This window comes from Schistocerca gregaria, chromosome X, assembly GCF_023897955.1.
Source record: "Schistocerca gregaria isolate iqSchGreg1 chromosome X, iqSchGreg1.2, whole genome shotgun sequence".
Classification (NCBI taxonomy): domain Eukaryota; kingdom Metazoa; phylum Arthropoda; class Insecta; order Orthoptera; family Acrididae; genus Schistocerca; species Schistocerca gregaria.
The window spans coordinates 121628454-121655326 of record NC_064931.1 but is presented as its reverse complement, the minus strand read 5'-3'; the positions used below and the strand labels follow the sequence as shown (position 1 = coordinate 121655326).

Sequence of the window (26873 nt, the reverse complement as noted above, 5' to 3'; positions counted from 1 at the left end):
GATTGCATTCAGATGTCGAGTGCCATTTTTTAATATTTGAGGATGTTTATTTTACCACTGTCACAACAGTAGGATTGAATTTCTTCTTTTGCAGTTTGCAGGGATCTGCTATCACAGGTTACCTACCTCTGTTTTCTGTTTCAATATGAGTAACATAATACAGAAGGATTGACTCATATTTTACCTTTAAACATTGTGGTATGAAACAGTTGCTCTGTGTGACATTCAGGCAGTAATACAACTAGGCTTGTCAAACCCCATTTGCTTTGTTACATTCTCTCACATATCAGTTCAAAATGAAATTAGGTTCTGTTATGGGATTTCAACTCAAGAAATTTTAAATTTTCTTCAAGAAAGAAATAAACACAATCTGGATTTTTTGATGTTTTTAATGGGTAATGGCAGAGTACACATTTTGGGCCTCATTAAAAACCATGGGGATGATGACTAAAAAAATTCTTTCAACAGTTCTTTGGGTTGAAATACATTCAGTAATGAAATATGTGTAACATGCTCTGTTGGTTTCCTAACGCATATATAATTTATGAAAATATTCACAGGATTTTATAGTCACTCTTTTCTGGAAAATATACACACATAAACAAGTCAACATAACTTAATTTTCTTCACAAAATGTAACAAGAAATGTCTGGATGAAACTAGAAGTTTTTCAATCATGTTTCAGTATGTTCAGTATTACTCAGCACTACTGTCTCTCTGCTGACTATACAAAGGTCCTTGCTGCTGTTTTGTTTGTGTACTTCTGTAATCTAATGGACCTGAAGGCACAGGTTGTATGGGAACATCTTTCTGTCAATGCCTGTTATTTGGTCTTTCTGATGGCACTGTGAACTCCACCTTTCCACCAGGACCAGTACTTTGATCACAAGGCAAATAAATGTTTGTTCCACTTTCTAATCTTTCATTGGAATTGATAGTGAATGGTGTTCTTGTTATGTACCTCTGTGAAGCAGAGGATGTCAGATAAGATACCGAACCATGGGGTCCAGATGGAAGCTGAGCCTGATACCTTTGCCCAGCTACCCTTTTATTTAATGTGCTGGGACCACTCTGAGTTTCCTCTTGCATCATTGGAACAAAGCCATTGGTTATGCTTCTAGTTGGATGAAGAGTATGATATAAAGCATCATTGATGGTGACATCAATGTCATGCTCATTTAGATCTGCCAAAATATTTTGTATCCTTGCATCTCTGTCAATTGGCTTGATAACTATTTTGGAAGGTATTCTAATACCTGGATTGCCTTTGGCCTGTTGTGAAGATGACAATGGAGCATTATCAATACCTGTTAAACGTGGATTATTTGCACTTTTTTTGTTGCCTTCTACAGTCACTTCAGGTGTTGAACGATACTGACTAGAAGATGGTGCTCCACCAGCTGACTTTGGGGTTGTTTCTACATTGTCTTGATATTTTGCTTCTGCATTTCTTGAGTTGGGTCCAATAAATGGAGCTTTTGTACGAAAATTGCTATACGTTTGTCTTGAAGTTGCTCCACTTGGAGCTTCTTTATCAGTTTTATTGGATAATGTACCTGACCTTTCTGATTCACCAGTAAATGGATTTTTGTTGACCGTTGTTGGGTTTCTGGATGGTGGACTGATGTTTCGTGGAGGTGAGACTGATTGGTCCTCAACATGTCAGTTTGGGTTTTGGATGATAGCTACTGCTAGTCTGTTCATTTGATTCATCTTGATAATAATTCTTCCTTGCTGACTGATCTGGTAAGGTTCTGGAGATACTGCCTGGCTTATGAGAGGCAGTGGCATGAATCCTTCCTGGTTGGGCCTGTGGAGACCTTGGCAGTGTTTGTTGTTTTTGTTTGTTTGTTTGTTATATTACTTGTTCCATGGATCATGAACACAATTCTTTCGTATTGATGTGGAATGTGTCAAAGTACACAAGATTCATTTATCCCAAATAATCATTGTTTCTTACATATGGTACAATTGTTAATGCTTACTGTATTTCTTTGGCCTATGTCTAAAAATTCATCTATGGAGTAGGAGTTGTCATTCAGGAATTCCCTTAACTTACTTTTGAATGCCAATTGGTTGTCTGTCAGACTTTTGATATTGTTTGGCAATTGACCAAAAATCTTTGTGGCAGTATAATTCACCCCTTTTGTGCCAATGTCAAATTCAATGAATGGTAGTGAATGTCACCCTGTCTCTTAGTATTGTAGCTGTGGACTGTGCTATTAATTCTGAAGTGATCTGGGTTACTAACAACAAATTTCATTAGGCTGTATATATATTGTGAAGCTACTGGCAATATCCCTAATTCATTAAATAATTGTCTACAAGATGATCTTGGATGAGCCCCAGACATTATTCTGATAACACGTTTTTGTGCAATAAATACCTTCATTCTTAGTGATGAATTGCCCCAAAAGATGATTCCATAAGAAAGCAACGAATGAAAATACGCATGGTAAGCTAACTTACTGATGTGTTTGTCCCCAAAATTTGCAATGACACTAATAGCATAGGTAGCTGAGCTCAATTGTTCCAGTAGATTGTCAATGTGTCTTCCAGTTTAAATTCTGATCAATACAGACACCCAGAAATTTTGAACAATCTGCTTTAGCTAAAGATTTTCCCCCACACTCCATATTTCCGGTGTTATGCCTTTCCCCGTACTGAACTGTATGTACAGTGTTTTTTCTAAGTTCAATGAAAGTCCATTTGCGGAAAACCACCTAATAAGTCTTTGAAAAACATTATTTGCATTTTCCTCAGCTGAATCTTGCTTTTTAGGCTTCATTACAGTACTTGTCATCTGCAAAGAGAACCAAGTTTGCATCTTCATGAATATAGTTAGGCAAGTCATTAACATTCATTAAAAACAGTAAAGGCCCCAAGACAGAACCCTGTGGTACCCCATTCTTGATACATCCCCAGTCTGAATAATCTGATGCCTTTGTGTACTATGTGGGTTTACTGTTTCAACCTTCTGCATTCTACCAGTTAAATATGAAGTGAACCATCTGTGTACTGAACCATTCATTCCATAGTACTTCAGCTTATCTAAGAGGATTTCATGATCCACACAATCAAAAGCCTTAGAGATATCACAGAAAATCCCAATTGGTGATGTTCTTCTATCCAGAGCATTTAAAATTTGATCAGTGAAAGTGTGTATAGCACTATTTGTTGAAACACCTTTCTGAAAACCGAACTGACATTTTGTTAAAACGTTATTCCCACTAATGTGTAAAGTTAATCTTGAGTACATTACTTTTCACTTTTGAGAAGGATGTAAGAAGTGAAATAGGATGATAATTGTTGACGTCTGTCTTGCACCTTTTTTATACAAGGGTTTAACTATGGCATATTTCAATCTCGGGAAATATTCCCTGATTCAATGAGCTATTACATATGTGGCTAAGAACTTATCAGGTGTGGACAAGATTTTAGTATTCTATTGGAGATACCATCAGTTCCATGTGAGTTTTTATTCTTATGTGAATTATTTTCTTAATTTCAGACGGTGAGGTGGTTAGGATTTAATTTCATTTGTTTGCACCAGGAATGCCTCTTTCATATAGAGTTCTGCCCTATCTGGTGAGCAGCTGGTGCCTATATTTTCCACTACATTTATAAAATGATTATTAAAAATATTTTCAACCTGTGATTTTTCATTTGTAAGCTTTTCATTGTGCTTAACAGTAATACTGTTGTCCTGTGACCTTGGTTGCCCTGTTTCCCTTTTAACTATATTCCATATTGTTTTAACTTTGTCATCAGAGGTGCTAATCTCAGACTTTATACACATACTTCTTGATTTTTTATAACTCTCCTTAATATTACACTATTTCTAATAATGGTTGAGCTTTTCTTCATCTCGACTTATTCTAGTGTCTTGGTATAGTTCCCATTTCCGGCTACAAGAAATTTTAATCCCTTTAGTCAGCCATGGCTTTTTATCAAGTTTATTTGAATTGATTCACTAATTTCTTAGGAAAACTGTTTTCGAATATACCCACAAGTTTATCATGGAATAAGTTAAATTTAACATTTGCATCAGGTTCCTGATAAACATCCTCTGTCTACCCTTTTCAAGCTTTCCTTAAATTGTTGAATTGTTATATGGTTAATTTGGCGTATTATTGTTTGTTTTTTCACATTACTGTATGGAGCAAAGTCATGAATTGAAAGTAGCTGTGCATTGTGATCAGAAAGCCCGTTCTTAGTAGGATAGGTGCTTACTTTTATCTTGGTCTATGAAAATGTTGTCTATCAGGGTGCTACTGTCTTGTACAATAAGAGTAGGAAAATCAATGACTGATGTAAGATTGTAAGAGCAAAGTAATAGTTAAAGGTCGTTCTTCTTGCTTGAGTGTTTAAGAAAATCTACGTTAAAATCTCCACAAATGTTTTCCCTTTTCTGACAGATAATGTAGCAAGAGATCTAGGTTTTTAAGAAACATTTGAAAATTTCCAAGTGGGGACCTATACACAGTCAAAATTATGAATTTACCACTCCAATTTAAGCTCACAAGCGCATACTTCAATGTGCTGTTCTACACAGAATTTTGCGGTTTCTATGTTTTTAAAACTATGTTCCCCCTTAACATAAATGGCAGCTCCTCCTTTCTCCATATTCTCTACAAAAATAAGTTGCTAGTTTATACCCATTAATATTTACATTTTCCATTTGTGTAGTTATATGATGTTCAGACAGGCACAGTACATCAACTTCTGTTGTATTTTTAATATTCTCAAAACAAATTATTAGTTGGTCTATTTTGTTCCTTAATCCCCTGATATTTTGGTGAAATACATTAACACAACTGTTTCCTCTACCTTTATTCGAACCATTTATTTTTTACCTTTTAGAGCTGCCTGTCTGGACATCTTGTTCAACCTAAAAAAAGGTGCCCCTATGCCCTTTTGGGGCACAGGGGTTTTGCCTTGAGTGCTAGTGGCCCCCTTTAGATGACCTACAATTAAATCAGCTAATCTATCCTTCCCTAGACTATTTAGTGCAGGCCATGTCGAGTGTATCCCATCTCCCAATGCTACCAACAGGCACTGTATAAATGTGTGTTTTTGCACCGTCCAGCAGCTGCTCGCTCAACTGCCTGTTAACTCGCCACACAGAAGGGTTAACTGAGGGCTGATCGTAACGCTGCAATACCTCAACAAAACCCACATTCGTACATCCTGTTGCAGCTCTTATTTTACCCAGGTCACTCTTAATATCATAATTCCTATCCTTAGCCAGGCTGTTTCCTGCCCCACCTATTACTATCACCTCATCATTCTTGTCAAAGTCCCTACAGAGTGGTCCTATGTCTTCTATCACCTGGCTAAGCCTAGCACTTGGCTTAAACAAACTCGTAACCTGGTAATCTGCTCCTAATTTCTCCTGCACTAGTTGGCCTACACCCCTTCCATGACTGCTACCTAGCAGCAAGACTTGTTTACTATTACTAGATTTTCCTGACCTAATGCTGTTACCAATTTTAGTAGTAGTAGTAGTAGTAGTAGTAGTAGTAGTTTTATTCATCCGTAGATCTCTTTTTACAAGGATATAGGACATGTCAAAGTATTTACAAGCTTAGATCAATTTACAATAAGCTAATTCGTATACACATATATTTACAGACTTCTAGTTAGAGACAATCATTAGATTTTACTCCTGGTATACAATAATTTATTTACAAATAACTCATTAAATAATGTAATGCCACACTATTCACTCATATTTCACTATCAGTCACTGCACACACTATACACACATTGTTTCATAACACACACACACACACACACACACACACACACACACACACACACACGATCCTTGGGCCATTTTCTGTACTGCAAGTTCCCATTTGCTATCCTGAAAAACTGAGTCAGCATCCCTTCATAATGAGTGAGATGTTGAGCTCAGAAAGAGGAAGAGGTGTTAGTATTGTGCTATACATAGCTTGAGGGGAGAGTGTCTCTAAAAAGGAAAAAGAAGAAAAATAATAAAGTGAAGGTGTTATGTGGAATATTGGATATTTTATAATCATTATTATTTGTTTGTATAACTTTTTTATCAAACCCCTACTCTGCTTTATCTAAGTAATCCTTCAAAGTATAAAATGTATTGCATAACAGGTACTTTTTAGCTGCCTTCTTAAATAAGTGTATTTTTGAAATTTCTTTAATCTCTTTTGGTAATTTATTGTACAGTTTTATTCCTTGGTAGAAAATGCTGTTTTGAGTTTTATGTTTATTTTTTCTTGGTAAGTTGAGTCTATCTCTTGTTGCATGGTCATGGACAGAGCTGTTTGTGCAGTAATTGCCAATGTTACTTTTGATGTGTACAACTGACTGGTAAATGTGTTCACATGGAGCAGTTAAAATTCCCAGTGTTTTGAACAGATCTTTACAATGAGCTCGACTATTTCTGGTTATTATTCTTATGGCTCTTTTCTGGAGTTTGAAAATTGTGTTCATATTTTGTGGATTTGTTCCCCAAAAAAAGAATGCCATAGCTAAGAATTGAGTGTACATATGAATAATATGTAACTAAAAGACACTGCATGTTACATACAGATGATAGAATTCTAAGGGCATAACATGCTGATGACATTCTGTTTGCAAGTACCTTTGTGTGTTCGTACCACTTCAGCTGAGAGTCAATATTCATTCCTAGAAATTTTGCATTTGTTAGTCTATAGAGGTGCCATCTACATTTAATTTAACATTGTCATTTTTCCTCTCCAAACTGAAGTTCATGGCATTAATTCTCTTTATGTTTAATGTCAATTTGTTGCTTATTGACCAATCGTAAACTTCCTTGAGAGTTTCATTTGCTTTCTCGGTAAGGAGTTCTCTTGTTCTCTGTGACTATAATATTGCTGTCATCAGCGAAGAGAATTTTCTCACCATGAGTAACACTACTGGGAAAGTCATTGATGTATATCGGGAATAGTATTGGTCCTAATATGCTACCTTGTGGAACCCCTATATTAATGTTTTGGTTCTGATAAGTATTTTACTAAATGTTTAGATCTATTTGAAGTATGTGTTACCTCTACTCTTTGTACCCTATCTGTTAGGTATGATCGAAACCAGTCATTAGCTACCCCTCTTATTCCTAATGCTTCTAATTTATTTAATAGAATCTTGTGGTCGACTGTATCAAAAGCCTTAGAAAGATCCAAAAATATGCCTGTGACACACTCATCTTTATCAAGAGCATTAAGTACAACTTTTGTGAATTCTACTATGGCTGACTCCGTATTTTTGCCACTTCGAAAACCAAACTGTGATTTGCTTAAAAGATTGTATTTATTCAGATAATTCATTAATCTGTCTTTCATAATTGCTTCTATTATTTTTGAGAATGCTGACAGCAGGGAAATGGGCCGGTAATTTTCTATGTCTTCTGCATTACCTTTCTTAAGCAAAGGTACAACTCTTGCCTGTTTTAGCTGCTCTGGAAATGTCCCTGATGTGAAGGATTCATTTATTATATTTGTTAATGGGCCTTGTATAATCCCTATGCATTGTTTCAGTACACACATTGGTACATCATCTAAGCCTTCTGACTTTTTATTTTTTAGCTTTTGAACAGTTTTATTGACATCATTCTCGGTGGTTGGAAGTAACATCATTGTATCTAGTGCAACAATTTTTGCAGGTGTTATATTTGTTTTGGGGAATTTTTGCTGTTATTTCTCTGGAATACTTGAAAAATGCTCGTTTACATAGTTTGCTAAGTGTTGTGGATCATTTATTACCTTATCCCCCTCCCTTAGCAGTATGTTGTTCTGCGTTTGTTTGCCTCTCCCCATTTCCTTTTTTTATAACATCCCAGACTGCTTTGCTTTTATTCTCTGCATTATATATTATTTTTGTCATTAAATGACTCTTTTGCAGCAATCAGCACCTTCCTATAAATCTTTTTGTATCTATGATAGAAATTTAAGAATTCTGGATCATTGTGAATCTTTTTCATGGAACTGAGGTGTTTAAGTGTTTGGGAGGACTTCTTAATACCTGCTGTTATCCATCTGTTTTTGTGAGATGTTGATACAGTCATGCATACTTTCGGAAATGCTGTTTCAAAGTTCAATTTAAACAATGTGGAAAATTTCGAGAATTTCATATTCACATTGGTTTCCTTATACACTTCATCCCAGCTTTGTTTTTCTAGTTCTTTTGAAAAATCTTTTATTTTGATTTCTGATAGATGTCGTTTATAGGCTTGTAGTTTAGGGAATGATTCGATGCCTGATTTCACTGTTATTTGACAGAGATGGTCTGATAGTCTGAGATCTTTTACAGCTACATCACATTTTTCCCTGTCTATATTTGTGGCCACATGATCAATTACTGATGCAGTCATTGTAGTAACCCTTGTTGCACTATTGACCAATAGGGACATGCCAAAACTTTGAAGGATATTTATGAAGGTGCTGCTGGATTCACTTGATATTAGTGTTTGTCCCCACACAGAATTATGTTGACCTTTGTACTTGAGACTTTATCTAGAACTTCTGTTAATTTATTGAAAAAAGTGTCCACACTACCACTGGGAGATCTATACACACACAAAATGATTAATTTCTTGGTGATATCGAGCCCTGATAATTCAATAGCTGATATTTCAATGTGTTTGTCTTCACTTACTGTACTGAGGTCATGTCTAGATTGGAACTGTGTTCCTTTTCTGATATAAAAGCATGATCCTCCACCCCTTGAAGTAGTTCTGCAGTAAGAGTTGGCCCTTTCATACAATGATAATACATGTTGGATTTCTGTGTCTCTACACCAGTGCTCAGTAATACAAACTACTGTGCAGTTCAAAGATTGGAGCTCAACTTCTAATGCTTGTATTTTATTTTTTATTGATTGTATGTTTTGATGGAGGATTGTTAAGTCTGTGAAATGCCCCATGTTACTCTTTCTGATGGTTTGTTTTTCTTTGTGACATCTGGTATGTGTGATTTTTTAAGTGTTATAATCTGTCTTGTGAGTGATTGTTTCAGTATTTTTTGAACTGCTAGAGATACTCTTTAGGCAGGGGAATCTGTTGTCTGGATTTATCCTAAAAAAGACCTACTTTTCCTACCTATGACAACAGGTATTTGACCATGTGTGGCCCGAGATCCACCCCCTATACTTTCATGAATCAGCTGTACCAATCTTCCCTTCCCAGTCCTGTTTAGGTGTAGGCCATGCCTAGTGAAACCCCATCTGTTGATAGTCCCGACAGGCACCAGAGAAACATGAGCAAAGTTGGCCGTCCTCAGAGCCATCCCCAGCCCCACATTGATTCGCCTCACAGCTCCATCAAGGCGTGGCTGATCATGATGCCGGAACAGCTCAACAAAGTGTACATTGGTGCCATGAGTCAGGGAAGCTATCTTGTCCAGGTCACCTCCTATTTCATATGCCCCATCCCTGTCCAAACTGTTTCCCGCCCCACCCACTATCACTACATGGTCCTCTTTTTGTAAAATCCTTACATAAAGACCCTAGGTCCTCTATCACATGACTTAGCCCTGCATTTGGTTTGAAGATATTGGTGGCCTGGTATGCTGCCCCTAAACTTTCCTGTAACTGAGGGCCTACACCTCACCCATGGCTACTACCTAGCAGCAGCACTTTCTTCTTCCTAACACTTTGTACATTCCTAGGCTTCTTGGCCTCGGTTGAAGTGTGCTGCACATTTCCTGCTCCTCGTTCTCCGCTGCACCCTACTTTCAACTACTCTTGTTTTTGGCCCCTCCCTTCCTACTTCAGGTAACAAGAAGTTATTCATAACTGGAACTTCGACAAAATCTACATGGCTGGTCCCTTTTTGCAATTTCCTTGTTACCAATTCCCATTTCCTGCAGTCTTTTTCCCCCCTTTAACTTAGCTAATTCAGTTTTTACCAAATCTAGTTCAGCCTGAAGGGCACACATCTTCCCATCCTGTTGTACGAATCTTTTTTCTATACTACAGAACCTACAGTTCCATGGGAGAGCCAAAAGCATAATCTCGTCAAATTTCCTGCTACATGAGCCCCAATGAAAAACACCCTCACATACCATACCCGATTCTATCTTCCAACGACAGCTTCCACACTTAGTACTCATGGCAATGTACGGTAATAAAATTTAAACAATGATCTCTTAATACAACAAACTATATTATTAAATCAGTAAGATAATGAACCTACAATGGATGTAATCTAATGAGCTACGTGAATTTAAACAATCTTTACCTGAAAGTAAACAAACGCCAAATGGAAAGTCTATGAACAAATAAGTTTGAATAATCTACAATCCGACGATAGTCTTTAATTATTGACCAAAGAAGTATTTAAGATTATAGGCGCAAAGTTATGTAATAAGGTCTACACACGCACGTAATTTACGTCTACAAATGTAAACAAACACTGACGAAAACCGGCCATTTAGTAAAACCTTCTTTACGAGTAAAATAAGCTAATATTGGTGAAACCTTCAATAGACAGTCTAACACAGACGTTAACTTGAGCTAACAAGTGCATGGCTTGACTGTGGTGGTTGTTGTATGCAGGCGGGCATCCTGTGTGTTCACCACTAGAGGAGGAACTACATTTTGGTGGATTTCCATCCCTTGAAGCTTGCTGCTGTGATTGTGGATTTCTCTTGTGACATGTAATTCTGCCTACCTCCTGCACTGGGGCTAATATATGCAGGACGTGGTGCAGGAACAGGGTCTTCATCAATTAGATCTTCCTCACTATATTTGTATCTCGAAGCTTGGCTTCCACTTCATCGTTGCTGGGTTGCATATGGTCTCTGCGCTTGCTGTGGTGAATATGCATCTGGATGAGAAGCCTGAACACGCCTTCTCCCACCAGCACCTGAAGGTTGTACTGGCCTTCTAGGCAGTTCATCTTCATAGTCTTCATCACTGATAGGAGAGTAGGGGGTTGCTGTTTCCACTTGCCCAACATACCGTCGTCTACCTCTAGGACCTGGTCTCCTGACATTTCTTCCACCACCAGAACTAGGTCTTCTCAATTCCCTTTCTGCAGTAGGAGGGTAGTAATCAGGATTTCTATTCCTAGAGCTTCCTGTAGAAGGTCGTCATAGTAATCGGCATCATCTGGTTCTTTACTTGCAGGGGCAGCTTTTGGAGGAGGCTGCTGACTGGGTCTTGAGTGATCTTGTTCCTCTGCTGATCCAGGTGTGCTTGACTGCACGAGGTTCAGTGTTGTAATCGTATTTATCCCTTTCGTTTTTGGGAACAGGTCTTCTTATCTTTGGAGGTACACGTGGTCTATCACACACCGAGGAGGAAGGTCGTGACTTTGGTTCAACTTTTCTTTCGTCTGCTACAGCAGGCTCTAAATCATCAGTGCGAGATGGTCTCTGTTCTGGTTCATCAGGTGGTAGTGGCCTTCTTGGCCGGTTACGGTTGTGAGGTCCAGGTCCACTTGGTGCTAAGTCTTTACCAGTGACAAGCACCTGAAACAAAATTTTAAAAATGGTTAATAGTGTGTAGCTTTACAGGTAATACTCTATTGTTTTAGTGTGTGTTGTAAGTACTACAGGTAATCAGGGCTTATTTCTCCTTTTTTCCTGTCAATTATTGAAATATTGATGTCCAAAACAGTTGCACCTAACACAGAAAATCATCTTTAAATGGCACCACCCACCCGTCACAACAAAAGCCACCAACAGAGCATTGATCTCTACACAAATCAAGAATCACACTAATAGGGAACTTAATGCCAATGATTACGCATAACCAAGCAACAGGGAAAAAAGTTAAATCATGAACACGGTGACTAACTTGAACCAATAAGTGGTACTTGTATTGTATTTCAGACAGAATTTCATCAAATGAAGAGAGGCTATTAAAGTTCATGGAAAACTGTGGATAAGTAGGAACGAAATGGTTTAATGACATGGACAGATAATTTCCAGAATATGTGCAAACTTTTTTAGCTATTCATGGGGATGAAATTAATATTTCATTATCACTAAAGATAATTACTGAGAACTTTTGTTATGCTTTTGTGAGGTAGAATGTGTTCAGGTTTCATACCAGTAAGTGAGATTGCAATGCATGTGTTACTTTCTTGAAAGTAAGATTCTCAGAACTGTACAGCTGAATCTGATGGAAAATATAAATGAAGTAAAAAAGGAGTGAATGATGGTGGGGAGTGAGGGGGGTGGCGGCAGGCAAGAAAAACTACATCTTTATTTGGAGGGGGAGGGGGGGGAGGGGGGATGGTGAGACAAAATTCCATCATTATTCAGGAAAGCCAGTTTCTCTTTCAATGAGACATTAATTCACCTCAATGAAAGATATTCAATATTCCTATCAAATGATACTTCACATAATTACAAACCTTGTATGATAGTTATGTCAAATATATTTGGTATCAGAGTCAAATCTATTTCTGTGTCAAGCATAAACTTCAGATTTTTCTCATAGCATAGTTGTAGCACTTTGTAAAAACAGCAGAATCATGTCCAAAGTCATGAATATAAATTGTTATTATATAAGATAACTCTTTCAGTGGCTAAAGAAACATACCAAATCTAAATCCTAACTAAAATATGTAAAAGGCACCAATAGAAAATGTTTTGTTTTTCTTTTTTGCAGAATTGTAAAGAGTGTGATTATTAAGGTCAAATAATAAAATGTCTTACACTGCTAGGTATCAATAATGAACGAAAGTTCTCTTCAGATTAAATCTAAGGCACTTGACTTTCATGGACAATACCATATTAAAGTACCTGTGTTATTCTGAATACAAAGCAAACTTCCTTTAGAAATGAACGCATGGCCAAAGGAAGTTTCCATCATATACAGAATAACACAGGCACTGCAATATCGAATTTGTCTGCAGACACCAGGCAAGCAACTTTAAAGTAAAATGTCTCGCCTTATGGGAATATATGTAATGGATATATGAGTACAGTTTGTAGGTGCATGCTTGACAACACATGGAGGTTTGGGCCTGGGTATAAGTGATGCATGGATAGCCAAATAAGGAACTAACTCCACAGTATATGGGATGACAATATATAACAAGCTAATTGGCAAAATATGTTTAATATGAAGCCAGTGTGTCTAAAAATAAAGCTACAGCAGATTCTGTTGAAGAGACGCTACTATTCAGTAGCAGAATTCATAGAGGATGACGTAATTTGATCAAGGGGTAATAAATTGTTAGTCTGTAATAGTATGTGTAACAAAATTGTATTATACCATTTGTTAAAATTAGTTGTTGTAATTGTTTTGTATTTTATGTGTGTTTTTATATTGTATTACTGTTACGGTACAATTTGTTAAAATCAGGTGTTGTATGTATATGGTAAAACTTTAAGAAATTTGACATGTCTCCTGTACCTGAATCAAATGATTTAGATTATGTATGTTATGAGGCCAATAAACCACAATTACTCATAACCAGGAAATCTGTGTTCGATTCCTGGTCCAGCCCTAATTTTCACTCATTCCATCCTACAGCTGATGGCTGTCCCTATGCACAATTGTGGATATATGTTATGTATTTGATAATTGCTGTAGTCACTGCAGCACCTATTCTTCTGGACACGCATGAATGTTCATAGGAACTTCCTGTTATATTCAGAATAACACAGGCAATGCTACATTGTATTTGTCCGACACCAGGCAAGTGACTTACCAGTAAAGGACCTCACTGTACAGGTATATACATAATGGATGTATGAGTACACATTGCAGATGCATGGTTGACGACATATGGCAATTTGGATCTGGCAGATAATCATGTATGGGTAGCCACATGTAAGAAGACTGCTCATAAGCAGGAAGGTTGAAGTCTTGCAATTATGAATACGTGGAATGTCTTTCATGGGCAATATTCTTACTGGCTGATCAAGTGAGACTCATGACATGATTCAAAACACCAAATTCACACTATGCATATTTCTGAAGTAGCTTAGTTGTTATAAGCATCATTCATGGAAGTTCTAGGCTGTGTTCACATCCTGGCTCTGAAGGTCTACAGAACTTTTCACAACATCTTATTTCAGTGTAGACTGTGAGGGTAATTAAGTAGTTTGTTATTTTACTTTTCTGTGAATAAAATTAGTGAGATCTTACTTTGATGTGAGATGTGTCAGCAACAGAATAGTAAACAATGAATCATTAAGATTTAAGCTTAAATTACTGGGAGCTCTTGAAAAGAAAGGCTCCCAAAATAGCACTGTGAGGAGCTTAGAACCACCTGAAAAATATACTTACAGTGCTTCGAAACTAGCATATCAATTACACGAGATTAAATTCAATCCAAATTCAGAAGAGGCTGTTCAATATATGAAAGCAACGAATCACATGCAAATGTGAAAGAATGTTATGTAATTCAGAGAACTAGACAAAATGAAAACATAAGGATACATGAAACAGTACTTACAGCCGCCCCCCCCCCCCCCCCTCCCGGGGTTCGGGGGTAAGAACAGGGCCGCAGTATCCCTGCCTGTCGTAAAAGGCGACTAAAAAGAATCTCAAACGTTTTGGCCTTATGTTATGATGTCCCCTCCTGGGTTTGACCTCTATTCTTCCAAATTTCCATTGTTAGTGCGTGCCATTTGGGGAAGGATGCCTTACATGGTGTTTTTCTATTGGTCCATCATGCACACCACCACCATCTTGCATGCTACCAACTGTCGTGTGGCAGATTTACATCCAACATCTTCCAGGTTGCCTCCTTCTCGTCTTGTGCACAATCCCCTTCTTAGCACCCACAACAACTGTGGACCCTTAAACACCTAAAATCCAGCATGATAGCCAGTCTGTTGTAGTGGGGCTGTCGTGTACTCTTTTGGTGGTAGCCCCCTGACCACGCAGGGATTGCACTACAGATGTCGGAGCTGTTTCCTCCTTATGTATGCCAAGGAGTATGTGCCCATCTTGTCTGGGGCACGGGGACTCTGGGCAATGGAATATCGGCCAGGTTCCCGTTGCTTTGGCTGGGTGGCGCCCTTGGGGAGAGCCCTCATTTGGAGTAGGTGGCATTTGGGCAGATGTGGCACAATGAAGTGCAATAAATCACACCAAGCTGGTGGTCGCACGGCCACCAGCGCCTCTAAGCAAGGCAGTTGAATTTGATGCTGCGTAATATGACCCTCAGTTGTTCCCCTCGTTGGCTGCGCCGTGGGAGGAACGTGGATCTAATGCCAAGAAGGAGCCTTACGTTCCGCTATATCTTGTCTGCAGCAGGACTGATGGTGACTCCTTTCTTACAACGAAGCCTCTGTTTCTTGTGGAACACATGGAGGATAAGTTTGGGGGAGTGGCAGGGTTGTCTAAAATGAGGAATTTGTCCATCCTCCTCAAGATGTCCTCTCCAGTCACAGGCGTTGCTCTTGTGTGATAAGCTGGGTGATGTCACTGTTACCGTCAATCCCAGCAGTAGCTTTATTATGGTCCAGGGGATTATTTACCATCATGACCTATTGTTACTATCTGACGACGAGCTGAGAGCCAACTTGGAACGACGTGGTGTAGACTTTGTCCGTCGTGTACATAGAGGACCCAAGACTAACAGGGTGGCCACTGGTGCCTTTATCTTGGCCTTTGAGGGTGCTGTATTGCCCGAGAAGGTCAAGGTAATGTTTTACCATTGTGACATCAAGCCATCCAGCACCACATGCCGAGATTGCAGATGCCCTCTCATCCCGATACTCTGTGTGCTCCTCTGCCTGTATGTGTCAACTGTGGGGAGCACCACTCTCCATGTTCGCCGGATTGTCTCGTTCTTCATAAGGAGCGGAAGACACTGGAATTTAAGACCCTGGACCGGCTTACTTACTGAGAAGCAAAACTGAAATTGGAAAGGTTGTATCCTGGTTCCCTTCGAACATATTATGCTGCAGCCACGTTATCATTTCCCTCGTGAGCGGCAGTTGTCGCCTCATCAGTGCCGCCTTCAGTGGGCCATCGGGGCCGTGCATATGTCTGCCCCCCCCCCCCCCCCCTAGTGTCTGGGGCAAGCCTTCCTCTGTTGCACCCTTAGCAGTTAGGGATAAAACCCTCTTCTGTCCCTCCCTCCACGCCTACTTCGGGAGTGACATCTGCTCCAAAACCTCTGCTGGTTCCTGTCTCGCAGAAGGGGTCCCTTGGGGCTCTCACTTCCTCCATTTCTTCTCCTACCCAGCCGGATGTCAGCCAGTGGCTGAAGGTTCCGCCACCTGCTGGTCGTAGGGCTTCTGTGTCGTCGTCACTCTGATGCTTCTTCAGAGAAGCTCTCCCAGCCCTCAAACCTTAAGGACAGACGTGAGAAGAAGGAACGGAATGTGTTTAAGGAGGACGTTCAGGCGGTTTCAGTACAGCCTGTGTCAATAGTTCTGGCTCCGGGGATGAGGTGGAGATCCTCGCCTCTGCCGCGGATCTCGCCCTCGTGGAACCCTCGGGGACCTTTCCTATGGACGCAGCTGACTCTCCCCCGGTGCCGGCCATTGGCTCTGAGGTGCTGTCTGCCTCTTGGTCGCCTTCACGCCCTCCCAGTCCCTTCCTGCTTCCATTCTCCAGTGGAATTGCGGCGGTTATTTCCACCATCTGCCTGAGCTTCGGATGCTTCTGTTTCCCCTGTTCTCTGCATTGCTCTTCAGGAAACTTGGTTTCCAGCAATGCAGACCCCCCCCCCCCCCCCCCCCCCGCCCTTCGTGGTTATCGGGGATGCTACAAGAACCACATTGCCTGTCAACAATCGTCAGGTGGAGTTTGCCTCTTTGTTCACCACTCTCTGTAGCTCGCCCATACCCCTTCCGACGCCTTTAGAGGCAGTCGCTGTCAGGGTTGAGCTCTCGCCGGCTATTACTGTTTGCTCTGTTTACATTCCTCCGGATGGGGAGCTCCCCCCGACATGTCGTCGCTGCGCTGCTGGCTCAACTCCCGCCACCATTGCACATTCTGGGCGATTTCAATGCCCACAAACCTCAATGGGGTGGGACTGTCTGATGACTGCAGTCGTGCCGTGGAGCATGTGTTGACTCGGCTCGACCTTAGGCTCATTAACACCGGTGCTCCCACGCATTTCAGTGTGACTCATGGCTCCTTTTCAGCCATCGATCTCTTTGCAGCCCCGGACTTGTCCCATCCCTCCACTGGAGAGTGCATCCTGACCTGTGTGGTAATGACCATTTTCCCCATCTATTCGTCACTGCCCCAGTGTCGTTCTTCTGGGCACCTGCCCCGCTGGGCTCTCAACAGGGCTGACTGGCTGGCTTTTACTTCCGCTGCCACTGTTGAGTCTCCCCCACAGAGTGACATTGACGAGGTGGTCCGTGTCTTGACCACGTCAATCATTTCTGCGGCCGAGGCTGCCATCCTCCACTCTTCTGGCCTCCCTCTGAGGAAGGCTGTACCCTGGTGGTCGCCGGAGATTGCTGAGGCTATTCGCAACTGTAGGCGGGCTCTCCAGCGTCATCGCCTTTAAGAGGCTCAGTGCCTTGGTCCGTTGTATTACTGCACGGCGTAAGCAGGAGTGCTGGGAGAGGTATCTCATCCTTGGGCTCCCGTGTCTCCCCCTTGCTCGTGTGGTCCTCGATCCGTCGGATTTATGGATACCAGACCCCTATGGGTGTCCCTGGAATCTCCCTGGACGGCGCTGTCTGCACGGACGCTGCCGCCATTGCTGACCACCTTGCCACGCACTTTGCTACGAGCTCTGCGACTGCAACTTACCCCCCTGCCTTTCGCTCTCTAAAGGAGCAAGCCGAGCAGACGCCGTTATCATTCCGCACGCGTCCTTCTGAAAAATACAATGCTCCTTTCAGCGAGAGGGAGTTCCTCGCTGCCCTTGCCGATTGCCCTGATACAGCACCAGGGCCAGACTCCATCCATGCGCTGATGCTGAAGCATATCTCCAGGAACTGCCAGACACACGTCCTCACCATCTTTAACCGCATTTGGAGCGAGGGCGTGTTCCCGTCGCAGTGGCGAGAGGGTGTTATTGCCCCATCTTGAAGCCCGGTGCGGAGGCACTGGCGGTGGACAGCTATCGTCCCATTACCCTCACCAATGTATTGTGCAAATTGCTCAAACGTATGGTGGGGCGGCGTTTGTGTTGGGTCCGCGAGTCGCGCGATCTCCTCGCTCCATCCCGGGGTTCCGTTGGTGCCGGTCTGGTGCGGATAGTTTGGTGCGGCTGGAAACTGTTATCCGTACGGCCTTTGCCCGACGTCAGCATCTCATTGCTGTCTTTGTTGATCTGCGGAAGGCGTAAGACACCACATGGAGGCATCACCTCCTTGCTATGTTGCACGAGTGGGGTCTTCGTGGTCATCTCCCGGCTTTTCTTCAAACCTTTTTATTGCACCACTCTTTCCGGGTGCAAGTCAGTGCCGCCTCTAGTTCCTCTTATATACAGGAAAATGGGGTCCCGCAGGGCTCGGTGTTGAGCGTATCCTTATTTCTAGTGGCCATTAATGGTCTGGCTGCAGCCGTGGGGTCGTCAGCGTCTCCTTTGTATGCCGACGACTTCTGCATCACATTTAGCTCAACGACTGCGGGAGTTGCCGAACTCAGGCTGCAAGTATCCGTTGGCAAGGCAGCATCATGGGCTCTGACTCATGGTTTTCAGTTCTCTGCAGCGAAGACTCAAGTTACGCACTTCTGCAGGCGTCGGACGTTCCACCCGCATCCTGAACTTTACCTCGATGGCCACCTACTTGAAGTGGTGGACGCTAGCCACTTCTTAGGACTCGTCTTTGATGCCCGGCTCATATGGGTTCCTCATATTACACAGCTGAAGCAAAAGTGCTGGCGGCACCTAAACGCCCTCCGCTGCCTTAGCCACACGTCTTGGGGTGCTGATTGCTGCACGCTGTTGAGATTGTACAGAGCCCTTGTGCAGTCCAGGCTTGCTTATGGGAGCCTGGCCTATGGGTCTGCATCACCCTCTGTGTTGACGTTGTTGGACCCCATACACCACTGTGGGGTTTGGCTTGTAACTGGCGCTTTCCGTAAGAGCCCTGTGGATAGTCTACAGGTGCAGGCCGGGTTCCCCCGCTGCGGATTTGGTGCCACCGACTGCTCGCAGACTATACTGTCCACGTGCATTGCTCGCTGGGCCATCCCAATCATTGCCTGATTTTCCCCGCCGTGGTCCTCCATCTGCCCGAACGGCAACCTAGGTCTGGGCTTTCCATTTCTGTCCGCGTCCAGTCTTTGCTGTCGGAACTGGGGTCATTCCCTCTTCTGCCTCCCTTCCGGGTCCGTGCGCCTACACCTCCCTGGTGTCTGCCCCGTCCGTCCATCTGGTCCTGGCACAGGGACCCAAGGACTCGGTTCCGCCTGTCGCCCTCGGTTGCCGTTTTCTTGGGCTCCTCACCTCATTTTCAGGCTGTGAGGCTGTCTACACTGATGGTTCCCTGGTTGATGGTCGTACTGCCTACACTTTTGCTCACGCTGCTCATGTTGAACAGCGCTCTTTGCCGGCTGGCTGCAGTATTTTTACTGCTAGCAAGTGGCCATATTGCGCACTCTTGAGCATATGCATTCCTGCTCAGATACGTCCATCGTCATCTGCAGTGACTCCCTGAGCAGCCTCCAGGCTATCGACTGCTGCTATACCTCTTCTCCCCTGGTATCCTTTATTCAGGAGTCTGTTTCTGCCATTACCCAATCTGGTTGTTTGGTGGTCTTTGTTTGGACGACAGGTCATGTTGGAATCCCGGGGAACGAACGTGTCAACAATCTGGCCAAAGGGGCGATCTACGCCCCAGCTTTGGAGATCGGCGTCCTGGCTCATGATAGGCAGTTGGTGTTGCACTGTAAGGTGGTTGGGATGTGGCATGATGAGTGGCGTAGCCTGACATTGCCGAATAAACTGTGGGCTGTTAAGGAGACGAATGATGTGTGGCGGTCCTCCCTGTGGGCTTCTCGCAGGTACTCTGTCGTCCTGTGTCGGCTCCACATCAGCCATACCTACCTGACTCACAGCCATCTTTTGCGTCAGGAGTATCCCCCCCCCCCAGGTACCGACTGACGGTCGGTTTGTTGGAGTGTCCCTGACTGCGTACCCTCCGGCAGTCTTTTAATCTCCCGGGCACTTTGACTTTGGTTTTATGCGACGATGCCTCCATGGCTGACTGTTTTAAATTTTATCCGTGGTAGTCCTTTTTACGGTTCCATTTAGGGAGGTCCTGCACCTTTCCCTTTCTGTGTCTCTTGTCATCGAGTCTCTCATAGTTGGTTGCAGACTATAGTGTGTAGTGGGATGGTTGACTCTCTCCCTTTTTTTGTTCTTGTGGTCAGTCAACCAGTCTTCAGCCCTCTTCTTTTCTTCTGTTTCTTTCTGTCTGGTGTTCATCTGTACTCTTTTGTCTGTAGTGCTGTAGTGTACGTTGCCGCATTTGTGTTCTTTCAGTGACTGCCGGGGAGTCTCCTCCCCCTTGGTTTTACCTGTTCCACAAATTTTCGTCTCGCCTGTTTTTGGAATGGGGGGCTGATGATCTTAGCTGTTCAGTCCCACTTAAACATCCCAACAACCACCACCACCACCACCACCACCACCACCACCACCACAAACAGAACTTAAATTTTTTCACTGTCTCCTCAAAAAGACAATATGCATAATGCACAAAAGTAAAGTTTGAGATTAAAGTGAAACTAATCTGGAAAATATTTAAACGAGAAAACAAATGAAAGCATTTACACAAATGTCAGGCTCTTGGCTGTGATTCATATTGTACTGAATTAAATATTCCACATAAAAATTTGAGGAAATCTTAACAGCAAGAGCAGCATAACATTAGCAAAGCAATGAAACGTGAAAGTGCATAAACAGCCAACTGTACTGTAATAATCAAATCACTGAAAAATAGTAATTATTGTGATTATCAAAGTGCATTAATATTCAGTAGGTTTGCTATTATTAATGAATACAGGCTACGTATCAGGAGAAAAAATGTCTCCTTTGAATGTGTCAGTGGTTTTGAGGAAACAACAAATAAGTTCTATTGGAGAATAGAATTACATTTAACAATATCAGTGCATACAGGTAATAGTTTATTAGAACTGTAGCTAAAACAAAATTTTATGGCTTTCATATTGAAGAAAAACCAAAATGGGTAACTACCATCACATTTTTAAATTATAGACTGTCAAACAAGAGGTATACAATAAAATGCCTTTGTAAAAATGGTAGTGCCACAACCGTTAGGGCTGTGCCCTATCTGATCAAAAGTATCCAGACATCTATTAGTAAACAATATGAGGAGTGTTTATGTTCTGCCTTGATGACACCTTGAACTCTGATGACACTTTCAATAAGGTGTCTGAATGTCTGTCTACGAATGGCAAGCAATTCTTCCTCAGCATCCAAAACCAGACAAGGTAGTGATGTTGAAAATTGGAGTCTGGAGCAAAATTAATGTTCTGACTCATTCCAAAGGCTCAGTTCAGGTCAAGACTCTGGTCATCCCACTTTGGGAATGTTTTTGTCCACAAAGCATTGTCTCACAATGCTACGTTATGACAGGACTCATTGCCTTGCTGATGCAAATAATCTTCTTCTAACTGTTCCTTGACTGTATGCAGTACACAATACGTTCATATACTATTACATTTAGTGTTCTCTTGAGTGCAATAAAGGGACCACAATCAGAAACACCCCCAAATCATAACACCATTATCTCTGTACTTCAGTGCTGGCACTGCACATGAAGGCAAGTGAAGTTCTTCAGGGATTCATCACACTCAAATACTTCTGTTAGGATGCCACTGAGTCTAGCATGATTCCGCACCACAAATCAGTTGTTTTCAGTCAGCTACTGTACAGTGGTATCAATCTTTACACCACTTCAAGATTTGCTTAGCACAACCACAGAAGCGCGTGGCTTGTTAGGAGCTGCTCAATTATTTTACTCCCTTCTTTTAACTACTTAAACACAAAAACTGTTAGCTGGACTGTGGGCAGTAATTTGGAATTCATGCGTGATTCCCTATGCTAATAACATTCAGCTTTTCACAATCACTGTCAGTACAAGAAGTCTACCTGATCTTGGTTTAGCTGTGGTTGTTCTTTCACATTCTCCCATCATTATACCATCACCAACAATCAATATGGGTAGCTTTCATACTGCCATACCTGCCTCTAGTGACACTTAGAGCTCAATTTTGCAGAATATAAAAGTGTCTGTATTCTTGTAGTATCTCATACATGCAACACCATTAATCATTTATACTTCTGTGTAGTTAAGTTGTAAGTGATCTGTCCACTTTAAGCTATCTGTTAAAATTTAATTATATACACTTCAGTTCGATTAATGAACCTGTAGGTAAATTCTGTGTCTGACATGTATAGTCAGAGTTATATGGAAAAAAGAAAGAAATGTAGAAGGTACAAACATTTGCGGAGAAGTATGAGAACTGCACTATGAATTCAAAACCTATACCTTATCTACTGAATTGACAAAAAACCTAAGTAGTTTGTCACAGTCAGCCAATGGATCAAAGTTATCTATCCTGTCACTATTTGATCATACTTTTATTTATACTGACAATGTCAGTAATGTTTACATCAATGCTACGTTCTTACTCGACATGTCACTTGACTTCATCAACCTCTTAAATTCAAACACTGAATTTTGATGAATATGCTCAGTCAGAATCAAGGAAACATCAGCCATTTCCAGCTAGTGAGCTCTTATTGACTGCTGACTCGTTACATCAGCCACTGCAACCACAACACTACACTTACACACGTAAATTGGTCTCGCCTGCTGAATGTGTGGAGAGGGAGAGTGGTCCTTCAACAAAACATTTGTAATTCCTGAAGTACTGGATTTTAACATATAAACAGGCACAAAGTTTCTGCATGAATATGAAGTGTGGTGAGCATATAAAGTGCTGCTCACAATGAGAACGTTAAACAATGACAGTAATAGTGCTGCGAGGTTTGCAGAAGAGCTTCTGTGAAGTTTTGGAGGTAGGAAAGAAGGTACTGGTAGAATTGAAGCGATGAGGATGGATTGAGTGTTGTGCTTGGGTAGCTCAGATGGTAGAGCACTTGCCCAGAAAAGGTAAAAGTCCCAAGTTGAGTCTCGGTCCGGCACACAGTTTTAATCTGCTAGGAAGTTTAATAACAGTAATAGTGACAAAATTTGTTTTTAAGATGATGTCCATATTTATGCTCATGGTTTATAACCACTTAGTAGCTATGAAACAAAGTAGCAAGGAAAAGTATAAAATATCAGTCATACACAGTGCATATAATAAAAATTGGTGTATCTCCTAACTTGATTTACAAAACTGATGAAGACACTTTAGCTTATAGCTGCTGAAAATTTCTGTGTCCAGAATGATTTCTTTTGTGATAGGACATTTTAAAGACTTCTGTATTCATATCTTGCATGATACAGTTACGATTACAAGCACTACTCATGTTATACTTTTGACCACAGATTGTAGAGCATAAAGACTGGCAGCAGTACTAGAAGGCACAAGTGAACCTGTGGCACCTGAGTTTTCTTTTATATTTACATTTTACACAGCATACAGAAATTCACTGACCTGACTTCTAATAAGTTTGTAACATCAATTGGGGAACTAAACTCAATTTTTCATGTCCCCATTCCTCTCACTGAGCTTGAAATAAAACTTCTGCTCCTAGGTATCAATTCTAACACTCATGTCAACTGACATAACCAAATCACAGATCCATAAACAAGAAAGAAATTTCAAAATTTAACTCATAATAGACCTATCAGGAAAAAGTGTTTGGCCACTATAAATACTGCATGATATTTAATTGTAAAGACTATCACTTTTGCTAATGATGTATGAGGTAGTTGAGCCATTTCCCAACACACTACTGCCACAAATTATACAGTTTTGAGGGTCCTTCCATTTTATGTTCCGTTCAAAAAATATTAAGAATTTATAGCCCACATGATAATAAACAGAAAACTGTGAAATATGGCAGAAACTGCCAGATTACTTCATCTCTAATATTTTTGTTCCCCCCCCCCCCCCCCCCCCCCCCCAAACTGTTTGTCTGAAATTGAGAGCCATATGTATGTGAATATTACAGGGCAATCTATCACAAAGTGAAAAAAAATTGGTCCAACTAAAACATTCCAATTTATTTATGCACTACATGAATATGTAATAAAAAATGGAGGTTCCTATTAAAAAATGCAATTGATATCCGTTTGAACTATGGCAGTGCCATCTGGTTTCCCTCCTTCAAGCTAGACAAGTTTTGATCTTTTTAGTTTTCATTTGACACATATGTCAAGAGGTATTTGGCCTGGTCATGATCAATGGACCACTCTGTACAGAATGATAAACAGCAAGCTTAATTGGTAGCTTGTTCCAAAGAATGGCTGGTGTGAGTGGCGTATAGCAAATGGAGTGACTGTGGCTACCTCTTAGGTGTAATTTACATAGTTACAGCTCTTATGCCTTTCTCTACCATGGATTAATTTTACTTACAGTAGTTCTGCTTGGAGCCTGTTGACAGAATCTAGAACTTGTCACACCTCTATGGACTGCTGACATAGGCTTCTCCATTTGCTATGTGTGGTACCACAATTAACAGGGCATGTTCAGTGAACAGTTGTACAATGGCTTGTTCAGTTTTGTTGCAGTGCTCAGTGGTTCTTAATGTGTTGTGATGGCACACAGATTGTTATAAATGTAATGGATTGTTGAGACAGAAATACTGAAACCACAGCAGCCTTAATCTTATTTCACATTCATTGGCAAAAATAAGTTCTTTATGTGAAGGAAAAATTGTGTGTATACATGTGTTTTCGCATAACTTGCTGTGTTTACACAACAGCAAGCAATGAGTTCAAAGTGCAAATGGCACACATTAGCAGTAGTGCAGAACACTCCACTTTGATCACTCAGCAGAATCAAAAAGTAAAAGTTTACAAGCACTAAACTTGAGGTGACTGCACTTGTCACCAGAGTAAGCTTCAGTGCCATTGTCTATGGGAGGAAGATGCAGAACCTAAAATGGTATAATCTGACACCTTGCAACGTGCTGCACAGTTTTCAGCTAAACTCACCATGTCCATCAATTTTGGCTTCTTTCTGGGTGAGCACAAAGGAAAGATCTCTCACAAATGTGTGTTTTGATGTAAAATTTGTGGTTTTAACACACAGGAATACAGCTTGATTACCTCACACCCAGATACCAGTTTCAATATTTGCACAAAATTTTACTTTCTGTTACACATCTGTGATTTTTTAAGAACTGACAAAACTCATTTCCACAAATTATAGTATAAATACTGTATTGTACATTTAATTTTCTTCACATATACATATTATATATAATGTACTGTAGAAGATTACGATTTTATATCAATTACACATGCTTTTGCTCATATTTTGTACATTTTAACATTTTCCTTGATTCTGCATTTTTTTAAGTCTGGACCACACAAAAATCTAAAATAGGGGTTTTACTGTGCACCTTATGGAGTAACTGTTAAATTTTAAAGATGCTATGCTAAACAATTTGCTACCCTTGTAGCATTAGTGTATTATCAGCTGCTGAAACGATGACAGATAACTACTATTTTCGTGAAGTTTCACTGAAGAGATGCTAAACACTAATCCACCATCACTGAATTGTGAATTGTGGTTTATTGGTCTCATGACATATATAATCTAAATCGTTTGATTCAGGTACAGGAGACACATCAAAATTGTGGAAAAATTTCACCATAAACAAATATTAACAGACAGTATCATAATAAAAATACAATTTTGTTATATATACACACAATAAAAAAACTGGCTAAAATTATCATTTCATTCTCTATCAATTCTTCTATTGAATAGCAGCATTTCTCTGACAGAATCTACTGTAGCCTTGTTTTTATGTTTTTACAATCTCTGTCTTCATATTAAATATGTTCTTGTCCATTAAATTGTAATAAATTGTCATTACCATTGCATGTTCTTTTAATTTCTCATGTTGCATGTGTGATTACCCTCAAATCATTTTTATCTGCTGTGTAGGGGAGTGTAATTTCATAACTTTACATGGAGAGAAAAATTAGGATTTGCTGTTTCTGAAATAATGGGCAGCAAGATTCTGTTCCTGTGCTGTATACATATATCTGACAATTTCCTCCTGTAATTTAAGTATTTGTGATACACTATTTGAACTTCTCCAGAAAATTACACCATGCCTAATGAAAGATTCAAAATATCTATGGTATGGTGTTTTCTGTGTACTCATGTTGGTAAAATTTGCTTGTATTTGCACTGCAAATGCGAATCTGCTTAGTTTATTTGGTAGGAAGCCAGTGTATTCCAGCTTAAGTTCTTGTCCAAATGTATCCTAGGAATTTGATTGTGTCAACTTCTTCCACAAGATGATTACTATGTAGTATTTTAAGTTCCACACATTTCAAATGCTTGGTTTTGAAATGTACCATATGAGTTTTTGCAAGTTCAGTTTCAACACATGTAACTGGAATCAGTGTGTACACTCACAACGGAGTACACATTTTTTTCTGAACTGTAATTTTCAATTAAAACAGAAATACTGTCTGCAAAAACAATTAATAGAGAATTTATATTTATGGGTGAGTCACTCACATAGAGTACGAATAGGTGTGGGCCCCAAATGGACTCTTGAGGCACACCTAGTGAGCTGTACTCCATTTAGAACAATAATTCACTGCATTTGAAGTGATAGTTATCCTGTATTTTCTGTTCTGCAAGTATGATGTGAGCCATTTCACACCATTACCCTTAGTCCCACATTTGTCTAGTTTGTAGATAAGCAAGGCATGATTCACAAATTCAAATGCTTTTGTAAGATGACAGAAGATACCTAAAACTTCACTCCACTGATCCAGTGACTTGCATATATTTTCAGAACATTTATTCACTGCATC

At 40.7% G+C, this 26873-nt stretch overlaps 1 protein-coding gene across 2 annotated transcripts in view; it reads right to left on the bottom strand.

The window, feature by feature from the left end:
• Positions 1–371: 371 nt before the first annotated feature.
• LOC126298440 (proteoglycan 4-like) overlaps positions 372–26873 on the bottom strand; it is a 371748-nt gene continuing 345246 nt past the window's right edge. Inside the window, exon 9 of one of the 2 annotated variants that reach the window (XR_007552609.1) lies at positions 372–573. The gene's annotated coding sequence lies outside the window, so the exon portion shown is untranslated. Of the gene's footprint in view, positions 962–26873 lie in introns of both variants that reach the window. The other variant, XR_007552608.1, reaches the window with a different exon arrangement.